The 17450-nt window shown below is 43.9% G+C and overlaps 1 protein-coding gene across 2 annotated transcripts in view; it reads left to right on the top strand.

The window, feature by feature from the left end:
* The window catches only part of CNTN3 (contactin 3), a 125013-nt gene that overhangs the window by 32022 nt on the left and 75541 nt on the right, over positions 1-17450 (top strand). Inside the window, exon 1 of one of the 2 annotated variants that reach the window (XM_048957805.1) lies at positions 32-334. The exons of the other annotated variant lie outside the window; for it this stretch is intronic. The gene's annotated coding sequence lies outside the window, so the exon portion shown is untranslated. Of the gene's footprint in view, positions 1-31; positions 335-17450 lie in introns of those variants that run through there. 2 annotated transcript variants of the gene reach the window in all.

The raw sequence follows: 17450 nt of genomic DNA, 5'->3' as shown, positions 1-17450 counted from the left end.
CGGCGCTCCCCGCTCCAGAAGAAGCGTCGGGCGCTGCGGGAGCCGCAGGATTACGGCGGGGCTGCTCGGCGGGTGCGCGGCTTCGCGTTCGGACTGCGGGCGGGGCGGCTCGGTCCGAGAGAGTCGGTCCGGCGGCCGCGGGGCGCCTCGTTCGCTCGGCCCGGCGGTGCGGACCCGGCCGCGGTCGTGCGGCTGTCGGCGGCGGCTCCTCTTTCGGCTCCGGGTTTTTTTCGCTACCTTTACGGACGAGGAAAGGAGAAGCGGCGGTGCGGGCGCTGGGTGCGTGCCCGGGATCTCTCGCTGCCCGCCGGCTGCGGTCGCCCTTCCCAGCACGGTACGTCCCCTCCCGCGCGGCTCGCTGCGTTCTCGCACGTTTTATTTCGGAGATGCCCTCGGGGCGCTCCGTGCGGCTGTTCCTGAGCGCCGCCCGAAGTTCGGAGCGGTTCTGCCTTAGGGCTGCGCTGTCCGGCTTTGCTTTTGCAGGTAACCGTCTGAAATTCAGCGAGAGCGCGCGCTGCTTCTTCTCCTATTTGGCGTCGGTGTGCGAGCCGGCAGCCCCGCTTTGCTTTCGCATCGCGGAGGGCCGCTCCGTTCCGCTGAATTCTGCCCAGAACTTTTCCAGCGGGCGCAGGAGGGGCTGCACGGGTTTGCTCCGCGCCCGTCCCTGCAGCAGCAGCAGCAGCACGCGGCTCCGCGCCGCCGCCCTGTGCCGCTCCCCGCCGCGCCGCCCCGCTGCTCCTCGGGCGGCTCGTGGCGTTCGGGGTGCTGAGCGGCGCTGGGTGACCTTGTTACTGCTCTGATTAACCCAAATTCGAGAGCCGACAGCCCGTTTCGAATGGGAAACGTGGCAGCCCCAGCCTCGGGTGCGAGCTGCTTGATCAAGGTTGCTGTGTTAATGGCATTGCTGCTGATGTGTGCGTGTCGTACCGATCTTAGGGTGCTTGTTTGATACGAGAGAAAACATCACGGGGCCGGGAGCAGCAAACTCTTTGAACTATTGACTGATGCTTTTTGCGCGAGGAATTTGAACTCGCTGGAGCTGCATGCTGGGTTTGGCCAGAGATGCACTCGTTGCTGCTTTAAACCTGTGGGAAGTTGTGAACAAAATATTGAAACGAGGAGTGGAAATGCTGGGCTGGCTGTAAGCGTCTCAGCCCTCTGCGGGGTTATTCCTGGTAAGTTGGCACGAGACTTTCCGAGGCAAACTGTGGCGTTTGTGAAAGGATTTAAGGGAAAATGGTGCAGTAAACGCGTGTGGTTCTTAGCGGAGCGCTGCTGATCTGATGTCAGGACTGCGGCTTGAAGGTGCGTTGTGCTGCGAGCCCCGTACAGCTCCCCTGCTCATCAGTCACCTGCGGGCTCTGTAGGGTTTCTGCTTCTCTGCGTTCTCTGTCCTAGCGCTGCCTTATGCTGCGAGCAAGCTGGGCTGAGCCGAGGGCGTTGCAGCAAGCAGCGGTGCAGCGCTGCTCTGGGTGCTGAGGGCTGCAGGATGGCACCGCCGCCTGTGCCTGGGGACGGGCGCTCCTTGAGCTGAGCGCTGGGCTGGAGCTGCGCCGTGCAGCTGCGTGCTGCTGGGGCGCTGAGGTGGGACGGTCGCCGTGTCTCAGCTCTGTACCCACAACGGCGATGGCCGTGCGGTCCCAAGGCTGCACATCCACACCTGGGGGCTGTGGGCCCGCAAAGCACCTCGGTGTTGGTGGAGAGCAAGTCTTGTAGGCGTGAGCAGCACCGACGTACGTTGTGACTGCCTCCTGTAATGCTTCTGCAAGGGCTTGTCCTCCAAACATAACACTGCAAGGCATTTGTGCAAGTGGAACATTTGTTTTCTTGGAGCAGAACTTGCTGTGCTTCATATGTTCTGGTGGCAGTGCTGTCATGGGAAGCTCCCGCACTTTGGTTTGAATTTTTAGGTGTTTGTTTTTTGTTTTTTCTTTGTGGTAGAAATTGACTCTCCAAGTGCCATAAGCCCGTAGTTTTGTATCGGTGTAATTAGTTATTACGCATTAGGTGCCATCCACAAACATGGTTTTCCACTATTCTGAACCAATGAGAAATGTGGTGTGTTGCTGTTATCGGTGAGGAGCCAGAAAGCCTACTGAGAGAGGGGAGGAATCATCAGAGCTGAGGAATGACTGCATTGAGTGTGCTTCTTGGGTATGGGAAAGACTTCGGATGAATTAATTATGAGATTTAATGGAAATTGGGATAAGTGGGCTGTCTGTTCATCTGTTGAGGTTGGTTGTTTTTTTGGTCTATTTTAATTTTTAACCTTGGTGCTTACTTTGGCATCTGGGTCTGTCATGTTCTGATAACAAATATGTTATCTTCTGATTCATATTTAGAAATTAGCACGATATTACAGTCATATAAGATGCAAACATGCATGTGTTCAAGCTGAGTGCTACTAAAATTACAGGTGTCTGTACAGGATGACTTCTTCAAGAGCCTGTTGTGATGAATGCGTTGCTTAAAGTCACGTTGTACATGGATGATGCCAAAATGGATTAAATGTCAAGATACTCTGAAAGCAACTTTTGTTTAAAGAAGTTTAGACACGTATTCTTCTTGTTCTTCAGGGTTGTTTCCATGGCATGCTCAACCCCTGGAAATGAAGGGGCAGAAGACTCACTTTAGTGCTCATGATGTGAATGGTTGTGCTTTTGCTGCTGTCCTTAATGAAGCACCTGCAGTGGCAGGAAGTCTTTTTCCATCTCTTGTTTGCAGACCTACTACTTAAATTTCTGTCAGAGGCAGCCTCTTGCAGCCAGAACAGGGACGGATCCATCACTGATTTTGCCAATTAAAAACAATTAAAATGCAGAAGCATGAACTTGATAGAGCTGCAGTCTTCTCTAATGCTAATGTCTTCACCTTTGATTTAATGAAGCTGTTCAGAGTCACAGCCCCACTTCTTGATGCAGAATTGAGTATCCAGATTTCATAGCATGTGGTGTAGGAGAATGCATTGGAGGAGGAATTTAATGAATCATTGGCGATGCTTTGTCATGTGCCTGAACTTGGGAAAGGATCAAAGAGAGGCTGCAGGACTGCATGGAGTGAGATACATCCCTGTTTAATGATACTGATTTGGTGCTCAGGCAGCCATGTCTCTCTCGTGTCCATTGACACAGATGAAAATCAGCCCCAAGCTGGTGGTGGTGTTGGATGGTCTTTGCAGCAGGTGTTCTGACAGAGTTTGGGTAACGAGTGGAAGGAGAAAAAGTATTTGATTGCAGTCATAGAGTCATTAACAGTCAGAAGGACCTCTGGGATCATCTAGTCCAACTGCCAGCCCATCCCCAAGTCGATTAAAATTTGCTATCTGTGGAATTTCAGTGTGTTGCATCATAGAAAGAGAAGAGGTTCTGATACAGGCTGAGCGGAGGGGCAGAAGTTCAGAAGTTCTGCCAGGTTTTTATTCTTATTCTTGGTTGCATGAAGAAAGAGAGGTGCTGGTTTGGAGTAATGGGGATGGATGGTTGATTAGAACTGAGCTCGTAATGCTTGTAACAGTGGCTTCATTTGGAACAGTTGTTGATTTTACACTCTTGAAGAAGCACTTTTTAATGTATTAAAGTAAAATATTATTCTTCAAAACCAGTGAGAGCTTTCATCTTGCATAACTGACGTGTTTTTTTGTTCCTAGCTATCACTTTCAAGTAATGGTCTCTCAAAGAATAAATAAATGGATCAATGTAAGGAATAATTAGCTGGCAGGGCTGCCACGCTGAGTGACGCAGCGGTTGTTGCTGCTCAAGTGCTCAGTGCTGACCCACGTCCCATCTGAAACCTGTTTGTGCTCTCTGGAGAAACTTATCTGGTGAGAATGGATGGTGTTTGAAAACAGCGTGCATATATTTTAATATTTTGAAAACGCTGCGTGTAGGAAACACTCTGTTTGCAGCGTTTGCCTTCGTGTGGTGCACAAAGCATTTAAAAGACAAGTGGTGGAACTACCAACATGGTGAGCCCCAAGGAAACAAGTCCGAATGGAATTCTGAGCAAGAGAAGAGAAGGGAAAGAGAAGGAGCAGGCTTGGCTGAGAAGTGCTCCTTGATTGGGCATTTGTGGGGTGCAGAGTAAGAACAAAATGGAGGGCTCCTCCGTGAGGCGGTTGCACTGCGAACTGCTGCCGGTTGTGATGGGCTGAGCGCAGTGTGAGGATCTCCTTGAGGGGAAATGCACAGTTTTTATTTAAAAAACAACTATTCCTGTCTTCAGTGTACTGACTGATGTTTTTTTCCCTCTTGCTCTGCTCTGATGTCCATGCCATGTTTGCATTTTGGGGAGCGTATTTCAGTTCAGTACAACTCGACGGTTCCAAGCAGCGCTGTTGCTTAGCATACTTAGGTCTTTTATGAAATTTAAAATATAATAAATTACAGCTATTTGTAGCTATAGACCTGTATTTGGAAAAAATTGGTGGGGAAAATCAACTATTTTTCCACAGCCTGACTTAATGTAAGGCATGGCCAGTGTCCCTCTCGCTCGTGCTGAGGTCAGAACAATCATTTTCAGCCTTTTGCACTGCTTGACTACATAAGGAGCAATCCAGTCTAATCCAATCCAGAGCAGGTCAGTGAATGATAAATGTAGTTTAGCTTACAAGCATACTGATGTTCACAGTTCATTTACAGAAAAATCATGCATCTCTGCTTCTGAAGACTCTCCATTTGTTAAAATCAGCTTCTCTTGGAATTCACAGTACGGCATGAGATGAAAGAAACTGCTTTAATGGCATATTATTGTGGAAATATTTTACATGTAAAAACTGGGGTATCAGACTGCTATGATTCACGCAGAAGCCATAATTATTGAATCTAACCAAGTATTTTAATTTCGTTCTGGCTTAAGTAAGGTTTATGCAAATAGCTAAAGGTACCTTTTTCCCCATTGATCCTTTCAGTCAGATTATGGGCTGCATGTGTACCTGAGGGAACAGGGTCTTGTCTTTGCTACCCGTTACCTTAGGGAGCATCATGGAAATAACAGTTGGAATATTGATGGAAGAGAGCTGCTGGCCAGGCAGTGAGCTCTGGTGGGCCTGAGCTGTGTGTGGGCTTCAGGGCAGCAGTGCTGCCTGGACAGTGGGGCTGTGCCATGGTGTAACCTGTATCTGCAGAAAAATAATGTCTTTATTTCCAAAGTTTATGATTTAAAAACCACCAGTATTGACTACAACAGCCGTTTTCTTCATTAAATAGTAACTTTTTTGTCACTTTCTGTTTTAAGTACAGTGCAGGTCAGCATATGTGCAAATGAATGGTAGGAGAGCTCTGTGCTGCATCCTCGGTTCTTTAACGTGTCAGCCAAACGTGTTGATGTAGATTGTAAATGATAATAAAAAGAAAAGGCTGTGCATGCATGTATCTTTTACTAGGGTAATTTGTAAAGCACGGGATTCTGCTAGGTCAGTGCCTGACCACCAGCAGCTCCTCCATGGGAGCGTGCTGTGCTCCTGGAATGTGCTTCTGGATAACCACCGCTCTGAATTCTGCTCTTAAAACTTAGAAACAGAGGTGTATAGAAGCCTAGCAAGCAGGCTGCAAGTGATCAAGAGTTATTAGCATGTTCTTTCTCCTGTGTGCACCCAGAGTCTTTCCTTTCTGTTATTAAGACTAGCAGAAGACCCTTTCTTTTTAAATTCAGAATTTCAAATCTGGACTTCGTGCACTGTTCTCAGTTATGCAAACGCTGTGTGAGAAATTCTTTGCATATCAGCATTTTATAAAGTATTTGGAGTTAAAATACATAGAATCTTTAAGGTTATTCCGCTGACTTTTCTGTCTGCAATCAACTTTTTGTTGCATTCGTAACATTTCTTACGGTAAGACCAGAGGGTATATTTAAATAGTTTCAAATAATTGCTGCAATTGATACACTATTTTAAAACAGCATGATTTATAAATGTAATGGTATGAGCAGTGTGGGATGATGATTATACAGATAATTATTGCGTGTTATCAAAGCAGTGAGGGTTTGAAGGTGGGATTTTTTCCTTAGTGTTGCCACAGTTACTGCAGAGATCTGTGTTGTCTTCTCCACAGCTCTTGCTGGCAGTTGTTCTGAGCTTGTGTTTCTTCCCAGGGATGCTGGCCATCCGTGGGCCCCGTGGCACAGCCTCACATGGCAGCCCTGCTGCAGGCAGGTGGGATCTCAGGGCTGCAGTGAGCGTATTTCCTCTTGCTGTAAAGCAGTTAAATCATATCACACCTTTTTCTGTTATTTCCTACCTAGTGGAACACTGGGCTTTCTTAGAACAGTTTCATTAGAAAGTTCAGTGTGGTATGGCTTATTTCCATTCATCCAGGTGATGGTGTTGAGGGCTTTGTTCCACGAATGCTGTGGCTGTTAAATCTCTCCATGCTCTCTTTTCTACCCCTTCTCCTTTGAATTGTAGTCCTTTGGAATGCCGAAGGAAAGGGTAGTTGCAGAGAAACCAGAAATGCATTGGAGGAACAGCTGGTGCTCTTCATTTCTTCTGGTGCTGCCAACTGAGAAGGACGGGCGAAGGGCACAAGGACAGGAAGGAGGCTGTGCTTTGTCACACTTTCAGGCTTTGTCCCTCAACACCAGAACAGAAGGGACCCCTGGCCCGTAGCTTGGGAGCCAGGTGCCCATCTCGAGACATATCTGCTCATGTGGAACCGAGTCTGTAGGTAAAGAGCAGAGCTGAGTTATTGCTGGAATGGGTCTTCTCTTGTTACGGTGTACTGTTGGTTTTGATTTTGTTTTTCTTCTACAGTGGGGTGTGTACCTGAATAGTTGGTGGGCCACTGCTTCCATTTTGAGTTGTAAATATCTGCCTCTGAAATGCGTATGAAACTTAAACCCTAACAGCGTCTCTGTCACATGAATCTGGGCTTCATTCATTTCACTGGTCCATACAGTGCAATTGTTAACGATGTCAGTTAAGTTCTCTTTAACCTTGGGATTTGAGAATAGAGTGCCTTACAGTTATTAAAAGGCAAGCTTTGCATTGAAAATTTGTACTGCATCATAGGGGAATTTATTTCAACATTGATTGATTGGAGTTAAAACAAGTGAGCAGCCTTGCTGCCTTTGAGAGATGCCTGTTAAGTGCTGGGTTCGAGCAATGCTGCTGGCTTTTGGACCGTTCAGGTCTGCATCTGGCTTTTTAGGAAAACTCCTAATGTTTTTGTACAGGAGCTGGCATTCGTTATATATTAGAACTGGCTCCAACCCTTTCCTTTCCATCTGTCCTAATTTTTGCTCGTGTTGACTAAATACATTGAGAGTGTGTTTTTTGACTGAAGATGAATGTATGAAAATGAGTATCTGCTTTGGAGAGTCCATACTGAAAGGATAGACTCTGTAATTTTTCTCTCTTCTTTATTATGAGATTGCATGTGAATATGCAAATTGGCGAGCATAAGAACTCCTACAGAGTAATGGGTGTAATTTATTTGGGGTTTCCAAGTGTTCTCGTGTAGCTGCCTTTCCAATGAAGCAGAAGCTGCAGGATGCGGTGAATTGAAGCTTTCCCTGGGAATGCTGGTCAGGCTGGTAGGAGAATATAAATATTGGGTTTTCTCTTCGAAGTGTCTTTTCCAGCCTCTGTGTCTTGTGAACTGGATTACTGCTTAATGGCTTAAATCATTGGCAAATGCTGCTGAGCAATACTGCTGCAAACGTTAATGGAAGCAAAAGTTGTTTAGCTGTTCTGTTAGTCAAATCAGTGGAGGTATAAAGTCAGTCCTTTGGGGATGTAGTGGAAGGGTGGTGCTTTTCCATTAAAGGCTGCTAGGGATAAGTTGGTCAACTGAGAACAGTGGAAAGGGAATCAGCAGCTGAGCCAGAAGGTGGATTTCTACCTTGATCCCCCCCTGTGGCTGTTCCCCACTTATGAGCATAAATACTTGCCTTGGTGGTTAATGGGTGGATTAACTGTTAGATAAAAGGTCAAATTTTATGGAATTTCTCCTAAAATCTATTCACAGTACCATCTGTGCTTAATAATGCTGTTGTTTCCTTTTTCTTCTGTAGCCAACATCTTTCTAATTTGTATCACTGAAAACCTCTAAATGGGTCAAATAGCTTGGGATCTTCAGGGAGGTGATTTGTAAATTGCTCCAGTCCCTCTCTTCAGGCAGATGTGCTTGTTGGATGGGCTGGATGTCGAACGGAATGGATGACTGCCTGCTGCTGTAAGTTTGGGGCATGACCAGGATTGAATTTGCTATTTCAAAATGAGATTTCTGTGTATTAACTTGAGTGTAACTGCTGAGTGGGACTGAGCACCAGAATATGGAAATGGGGAGAAAACGGTGCGACTTGATGAACAAATGCCACGCTTAAAAGAATAACTAAATATTTAGAGTCCCTTTAAATGTTGAGGACTGAAACATGCAAAAATGTTGGAAATGTGCAGGTTGGCTCTGTAGGTTTGGTGAATATTTCCTGTTTGGTCTGTAGAACAACACTTAGGGCAGACCACTTGAAACACATCCCATGACCTGGCTTCCCTGCCATGGAGGGGCAGTGCTGGCAGGATGCTGAGGCTCCCTGCTGAACGTCCCCTGGGATTTTTTTCATTTTTTTTCCTTTTGAGTTAAAGCCTGAGAGCATTAAAATGGAAAAGTGCCTCTTTGATTCTTTGCTTGAGGAAAGTGAATTGATCTGGTTTTTTTTATCTGTTTTGTAACCTGATTTGAAACAGACAAACTAAACCAACTTTAACAGAGAGGGCTTTTATGTTTATCACCCATATGCTATACGTTTTATGCATCAGTCTCTAGCTCTCACATCTTATCTTTAGGATTTTATTTATTTATTTTTTTTTACCTCTCTTCTGTTAATTCTGAAGCAAGCTGCTGAGGTCAGGTGGTTGCAGATGATGTTTTCATATGAAAAAGAAGATGGGGAAGAGGTCGCAGTAGAAATGAGAGTTTTAGATGCAAATTTGCAGAATTCATGAGCTGAGGCTCAGTTGTAGAGTTTTTAACACTCTCAAGCAATACAGGAAACATAAGTTTTTAAGTTTCTTTTATGTCAGTCATTGCTTTGTGGGGTGAAAAGCAGTTTTCTATGGTTTTTTTTTTCTTTCTTTCTTTCTTTTGGATAATAGCTAGAGAACAGCTAAGGGCAAAGAAAGGATCAAGTAACTTATTCTATAACCCTTGAATTTGACCTGTATCAGCCCTGTGTCTGCTCATTGCCAGGCGCAGGTGATGCCAGCTCTGCTGTTGGAAAAGTGTTGGTGTGGCTGAAGCCTCACAGTGCTGAATGCTGGGGAAAGCAGAGCTCTGGTTGGTAAGGCTTGTGGTGCTTCGTGTGGGGTCTCCAGCTGCAGTCCATAGCATCGGCTCAGGCATTTAAGCTTACATTTTTAAGCAGCACGCACCTCCCCTGAATAAAGATTTATTGATCGGACAGAGATGTTCTGTGTACTCGTTAGGTTTGTGTGCACATCATTAGTGGCATATGAATAGCCTCTATTTGTACACTGAGCATTTTCCACCAGAGAAGATACCTGTTCTGTTGCTTTGATCGTTAAAGATTTTATTATTCGTACCATGATAATAGTAATGAAAAAGCATGAGGTGGACCAAATGACTGCATGCTCTTGATGAAGATGACCCTTCCTTAGGTTGGATATTGACCAGCCCTAAGGACAGCATGATCTGATGGCCTTCTGGCAAGGTAGCAGGAAGCAGCTGCTCACTGCAATGCCTGCCTCCTGCTTGGGCACTTTCTGTTGTGCCTTATTTCCTAATGTTGACTAAGCAATAGTTAATTTTGCCATTTCTGAGACAAAAGCTAACGTGAAAGCTAATTATTTTCTTTTTCCCCTCCTCCCCACCCCTCTGTTTGAGGTCTGCTGTGTTCCTCATTACTGCTCCTTGTCTCATGTTTTTGTTATTCTACAGAGTTTTGTTGAAATTGTAGTGGGAAGAAGTGCTGACACCTTTCAAAGAATTAGCCAAGGATTTGTAGTTTCGAGTACAATTACTGAAGTAGTCACGTGTAAGCAGTAGTTTTCCTTTCATATCTTTAGCTTCATCTGCTTATGAATGTTCCAGTTCTTCATTAGAGTTGTTGTAATTATTGGACTTTGAATCTTGAGTTGACCATCTTTAGCAATACAGCAGCAGAGAAACTACAGATCTGTATAGTTCTGATGAAGAGCTGTGTTTGTAGTGCTTTGAATGATGTGGTTTAGTCTACTTGAGAATCCTTTTTCCTTGGTAAGCTTAAAATGCAAACAGAAGAGGTGCAGTACTTAACTGTGCTCTTTTTGTGTGGCTGTTAGATGGTAACAAGTACAAACTTGGATGTCAGGGGGAGATTCTTTACAGAGAGAGTGGTGAGGTGCTGGAACAGCTGCCCAGAGAGGCTGTGGATGCACCGTCCATCCCTGGAGGTGTTCAAGGCCAGGTTGGATGGGGCGCTGGGCAGCCTGGGCTGGTATGAAATGTGGAGGCTGGTGGCCCTGCATGTGGCAGAGGTTGGAGATTGATGATCCTTGAGGTCCCTTCCAACCCTGGCCATTCTGTGATTCCTTCCCTCTTCTCTGGAGAACAAAATAATGTGGTGACTCTTGCTTGGCGCTTTGTTTCATAAGAAGTTCTTTGGTATTATGTAACTGGTTTGTTTGCTGGCACCTGGATGCTGCATTGTGTGTTTCATCAGGCAATGGGAAGCCCTTCTGCACATCTGTTCTTCAGCGCTGCTGGCTTTGACCTTGTCCTGTCCTGTCCCAAGAATCTTTTGCTGGGATCCACTGTGGGCTGATTTTCATCTGAAAATAAACCACAGAGTTTATCAGAAGTCCATTCTTTGCCTAAAATACTTGGAGTATTTATAACTGTGTTGTTTCTACAAGCATTTCCAGATGACTGTAAAGCAGTTGCTTCTTAGGCTCTGTGTTGAAAATGCAAAACAATCTCATGTGTTGTCCAAGAAACTGGGCTTATTGTGCAGATACCAATTTTGTAAGAGGGAAACATCAAGGAGTACAAATATAGCACTTGTCTCCTCTACTGAACTGGATGTAAGTGTTTGTGGGTATATGCATAGATGATTTTTTTCCCCTTTCTTCTTTCTGTAGTGCAGAGTAACAGTACTCAGGAGGCACCATCCCAGATGTAACTTGAAAACTGTTGGTATCGCTGAACGTACTTCAGAGTTGGGAAAGTTGCATAAGCTCCTTATGCAAAGCTACTACCTTAAGCTGCTTAGCAAAGCTCCCCCACCTCGTGTTTCCTGCCTTGAAGCGATTTTAGCGTAACGTCATCTCCTTTTCAAGCATCTGAACATCTCAAGTCCATAGGTTAGATAATGTGCATAATTAGCTGCTCATGCCTGTCTGTTTTCCTGACAGAACAGAAAGCTCCCTTTGGCATAGTAGTGATTTTAAAAAAGCATCAGTAAAATATGCAGAAAGTGATGGAAAGCAGTATGGAAGGTACTAAACACATTGGGTGAGATCTACCCTGAAACATACACCACTTCTCTTTCGTTCTGAGATGGACACAGTTCTTCAGCACAGAGTAGGTGTGGATTCTGAGTCCTTCCATCCCCTTAACTCACCTCCAGTGTCCTGGCCATGGTATGGTAGTGGAGCACTGCTGCTCCCTGATGCCTCTTCCACTGTAGCAAGATGAGAGTTGTTTGTAGGCCTCTAGCATGGAAATCACCGATAGACGTATGAGCACTCTGTCTAAACTTGTTCCAAACATGAGTTATTCATTGGTTATTGTATTTCAGACTGTTAAAAAAAGTAATGGACAAATCACAGATTTGATAATTGATTTGCTTTGTATAATATAAACCTGAGAACAGCAGCAGAGTGCTGGAGATTTTGCGTCATGCTGCTGCTTAGCCCTCGGTTCCCTTCTTCATTCACCTGAGGGAAAAGTCTCCACTTCCATCTGACTCTCAGGAAGTGCATCAGTCTGGGCCTGAACACTGCAGAGAGTTAGCTGCCTGCAGTTTTAATTAGCATCTCATGCAGATTCCAGATTCATAAGGATTCACATCCCCTTCTGGCTCACTCTTTCTTTCCAGAAGACTCAACAAGTTGTCCACTAAGTCTGAGTACAAACAGCTCTGTTTTAAAAACTCTGGACGCTTCTGTCTAAAAGCTGTTATTCCTAGAAGTAAAATTGCAGTGATACTTTATCATCAATTGCCAAAGTTCTGTTAGGGTTTTCTTCCCCCGCTGTTAAATGTATGTAGATCCAATTAATATAAGAGTATGAAAAAAGTCCTGAGAGCTTGCCTCAGTACTAGGCCTGGAAAACTTCCTTTATTCCTTTGTATCAGTTGAATTTAATGATCTTGTTGGTCAGAAAAAGGCTTCTGAATCCTTTTGAAGAGCTAAAATTGCTTCTTATGTTCTTATGGAAACATGAGCATTGTAGGCATGGTTTCCAATAATTTTGCAAAGGCTTTTCTTAGGGCAGCTTATGCCTTATGTTCTTGCTTTAATAATACCTCATCAGAGCCATAATCTCTTCTTGGGAGCCTGTTTTAGCCTGAGTTCCAGTCTTTTTCCACATTCTATGCAATGAAGGATGCAGAGGCTTCTCAAATACTTGTAGTAATTTCAGCATCTTTCATGCTATGCACTGGGAACTTGACTATTTGGAATTCATATTCAACTCAAAATAACTTGTCTCTGTGAGTAAGGGGAAGACCCCATCTGATACATGTTGAGTACACATGCATGCTCTTCACATCAGGTATTTCCTATTGATGAGAGTAACTACAGAAAAATGCAGTGGTGAAGATCTCTGATCTCATCAGGTTTCTGTAGGAAGATTTGAAAGGTGCTAAGGGCTGCTTCCTCCTGGTCTTAGGGGTGTAGGGAAGTGTTATGTGGAATTATCAAGAAGGCTTTGCTCTGGACACAGGGTGATGCTAGTTCCATCACAGATAGAAGCTGTGTATCACTGGGGATAGCTTTTTAAGCTGTATGCCATGTCTCTAGTGTAATTGTCCATTTCTGTTGTCTACAGGCATTTTTCTGACGCACAAGTGTTGTTAAAATATATACAAACAATTTCCACTCGGTGCCTTAAATGAAAGGTGGTAGTGAATCTTGTGAAAGAGAGTGAAGAAGCTTGCCTGCTGGGGAAGCGCTGAGCTTTCTAGTTCAGTGCATTTATTAGTTCTTAAAGAGTTATGAATTTAGTTGGAGGTCATTCTGGAAAGGCGCTTTCTCTTGGTCTGCAGTACACGATTAATAGCAAGAGCAGTGCCAAGTACATTAAGACACAAAGTGAACCTTGGAGTGCCAGAGGAAAATAGCATCTTGTGGCAGCAGGAACCTGTTGCTATGTCCCTGTTAGATGCTGCGGAAAAGAATGTTTCTTCTCTGTGAAGAAAAAGTAATGTTTGAGAATCAGAGGAAAAATAAGAGCTTTTTAGTGAGAAAAGCAACAAGTTTTGTTTGAGCATAGATATTTTGTAACTGCGTTTCCAGCTTGTTTGGGCAGCCATGAATGATTGCAGAACAAGATTATAATTGAGATAAAATAGAACTCCTGAACCTGAAAAATTAAATTTGGAGTTCTCAAATTCCTGATCTCTTTCTTTGACCTTTCCATGGATTTGTTTTCCTGCCAGGTATCCAATTACTATTAATGCTTTACAAAGCAATTAAACTCCCTCTCCCATCTTCTCCTCCTCCTTTGGTTTTCAGAACCTCTGTCAGCCAGATGTTTCCTAAGTTGGATTTAGTTCCTTAGTCAGGAAATTGATCTTCCAGTACATCACACGTTCTTAAGTTCATCACCACTGAATGTTATCTCTGTTCCGTTTAGCTCTCTGCTCCTTCCAGGAGGTGTTTTTTTAACCAAAACTGACAAACTTACCCAGCAAAGCCAGTGCAGTCTTTATCGCATTAACCTTGTGCTGGTATTTAAGGAGATCTTGTTAAGTAATTCACACAATGCTTTTCTCAACTCTTTTTTTTAATGTAGAAGTGAAGTCTTGTTACCTGAGAAGGATAAAAAGACACTTTGCAGTCTAGCACTTAGTACTGTTCTTCTTGGCCACTGACCAAATGTGGTTACCGTCTTTGTGCATTAATCTTGGGATAGACCCTGAAGTTCCTCTCCTAGTGTTAATGGAAGAACATTCTGTTGAAATTTAATTTCTTGCATTCTGCTTGTTTCGAATGGTGGCCTTATGTTCAGAATGAGTTTCTTTTCTTGAGATGTAAGTAACAGGGATATCTGAGTTATGATCTCTGAACTGTGCAGAAGTGAGGTAACTGGCTGCGCTTCACTGCTGTTTTGTCCTTCTTGTCCTCTGCTTTCTGTGGTGGGGTGTCTGTGTGCTGGCTGCTGGTGGTGAGTTGGCTGTGCAGGGACATGTCCAAATTAATGCTGTGCAGGGGGCAAAAAAGAGAATGAGGAGTGGAGGGGGGAGTGTTCTATTTAAATAATAGTAATAAAATACCATATTCTGCAGTCTTAATAGTAACCGTGCCATGGTTTCGTTCTGTTATGCAGTGCAATGTCCCTAATCAGCCACAGTAACCTACTGAGCATCTCAGTGCTTTCTCCAGTGGGTGACATTCTACCTGTCAGCAGTTTGTGTTTTTCCTGTTAGAATCTCATTTTGGATTTGCTGTCTTTATCACAGGTCTGAAATTTGGCTTAAATGCTGTATTCAGATTTTCAGGTAATATCTCATACTGTCTCTTTAAAAAACAACCAACCACAAAAATGCATACAAATACTGAGGAACTTTATTTCTATCCATACAAGAGGAAAGTCTCAAACTAAATAACTTTTACAGTGAAACTTCATTGACATCAGTGCAGATTAAGCTGCCTGGGTCTCAAATAAGAAATGGGGAGCTGGAGGAAGGAACTGAAACGTGTTCAGATATAACCATTCAGCCATGACTTTGAGCTTCTCTTTCCTTTCATATCACAGCTCTATCCTGCAGGGGATTATTTTCTTGCGTGTGACTTTGAGTGTGATAATCACAGACTTAGATTAAGGGTACCTGAGGCAATAACTCCTGGAGCTCAGTTCTGTGCTGAAATTGGTGAATTCTTCCATCAAACTCCTCCGATCCCAGACTGTAGATATTTTTAAAGAAAAGACAAGATTGCATATGAAATGTATGTTCTTGTGTGTGTGTATATGTATTTCATAAAGCATAGAATTTTTACTTATACACTCTTTGCCTATATTACATAAGGCTTTACGTACTGTGTTTTAGGGGGCGAGTTTAGGAAATGCTTGGAACGTTTTTGCAGGTGCTTGAGACTGGTCTGTTATTGCTCTCTGGTATTCGTTTGCTTCCTGGATGCCTCGGTTTAGGAAGGTGGACGTGCCTGAATTCCAGTTCCTAGCATTTGAAGCCTCTCAGAAGGGTAGGAAGAGCATTGCCTGTCCTGTGCTGTACCTCTCTGTAGGTACTGCATCCCACTGGGGTATTGGGGTGCTGTAGGGAGCCCTGACCATTGCCCCTTGGGGTCTCCAGCCCCCACTGCAGCAGCACTGGGTACTGGTGCAGTCTGGGGTATGATGAGGGGTACAAATAAACTTCATTTGGGTCAAGGAATATCCGATTATGAAATCAGTGCATGCTGTGGGAAGCAGGGAGTTATATTTTGGCAACCATGCAGAGTAAGATAAACTTTTAAACTAATGATTTGTATGAGATATTTTGGAAGAAATGCTGCATTACTTGCACCTCACCAGGCAGTATCCTCCATGTGTTCATACAAAGGCCACTTGTATTTTTGAAGCCTGAAGTACTGGCTCATTGGCAGCATCATTAGCATCCCAAGGCTCACAGTGCTGGAGGTCAGGAGCAAGAGCTCTGGAGAAGTTGCAGTTAGCTTTTGGCAATGGCTGAATGTGGAAAAAAATACGTATGTTTAAACTTTAATAACACTTTTGGCGAATTTCAAACTTTTCTTTGTGCTGAATAAACATGATTTCTCATTGCTGTAGCTTGAGAACTTTTATGAAGAAATTTCAACCTGAAAGTCTCGATATGCTAAAAATGTCCTGCCTGCATGAAGTGGAGCTGTTTATACTTTTGGTACCAATGATGGCATTTTACTTGGAAACTCAAAGTGAGATTGATGGTGAGTAGGGCATGGAAAATCTGTGAAACACTGCAGCAAATCTCCAAGTCTGCTCCTCGGAGCTCCATGACCAGCATGAGGCAGCAAGGCCAGGATCTGAGGTTTTTATCAGCAGTGTGCATGCTTGAAATCATGTGTCTTAACTGATGCAATGCATTTATAGAGTAGGGCACATGTAAGTCTGAATAACTGCTATTTCATCTGTGAGTAGAGGCCTTTCTGTTGTTACTCTGCATCTTCCGTTAACTTGGATGCCATGGAAAGAAAATGTCAGATATTTGTTTTTAATGTTTCTGATTAATCTGGTCCATTACATGCCATTTCATGGGATGTGCTAGCTTCTGCTGCCTTGTTGGACAGAAAAAGATGGTTTCAAGATAAGGTTGAAGGTCCTAGGAGTGAACTGTGCAAATATGCTTTCTCTTGTCATCCCTGAGTTGGTAAATATGGCTCTGCTTATCTTCAGTATTATATTTTTTGATCTGGAAAGATTAACTGTCTGTCAGTGTAAGACTTTCACTGTACCACCACAAAAATTGATAAACCAGGTTTGAATGATGGTAGCTAAACACGTTGTCAAACTTGATTTTACTGTGCTCACAATAACTGTATTCCATGTGAGTTGGGGATGGAGTCATTATTGCTTATAATGACTTGCTAATTTGAAATTTTGTCACATAGTTGATGTAATTGAAATAGTTGAAAAGGATTCTGATAAACATTCCCCTGTACTTAGGGAAAAAAAAGAATGCAAAGCTGATTCCTTTGTAAAGCTTTCCCATAGGTGTACCAAAGTTGATTGAGGCAGGCAGTCCCTGCAGGTGGTCGAACTGCGTGCAAAGCAAAGACCTCTGGCTAGATTTGAAGAGGCTCTCAAATTGCTGGCACAGAGGTTAATGTGCAGAACTGTAGAAGCTAGTGGTCTTAAAATAGTGTAGGTTTCCTGAGGAATTTTAATATAAATTACGTTCCCTAATTATTTGTTTTGCAAGTTTTCTGCTTTTATTGACATGAAATAACTGCCTGTGGTAAAAGGCTCAGCTGAGTTCTGTTCTGCGGTGGTTACAGCTCTGCAGGTTTAGGTTCAGTGAGTGCTGGCGTATCCAGAGAAGACCTCAATGACAAGAATAATATGTGAGGTAAAGGTGCACTATGTTGCTGTCGGTGGAGAGATTAGTGTACAGTGAGAGAGGGCATCCAGTTATTACAATTTTTCTTTGTTCCACTGGGAAAAGGATGGGCTAGAAAAAACATAGGGCAAGGGAAGATGCTCTGTAAACCAGAACCACCCATGCAGTCCCTGTATCCATAAAGCTCTATGATGCTTGTATAAAGCACAAAGGATATATGGTCAGGTAAAGCAGGGGAT

This window comes from Lagopus muta, chromosome 11 (assembly GCF_023343835.1).
Source record: "Lagopus muta isolate bLagMut1 chromosome 11, bLagMut1 primary, whole genome shotgun sequence".
Taxonomy (NCBI): Eukaryota; Metazoa; Chordata; class Aves; order Galliformes; family Phasianidae; genus Lagopus; species Lagopus muta.
Note: the sequence above shows the minus strand (reverse complement) of the source record. Positions and strands in the feature narration are given on the sequence as shown.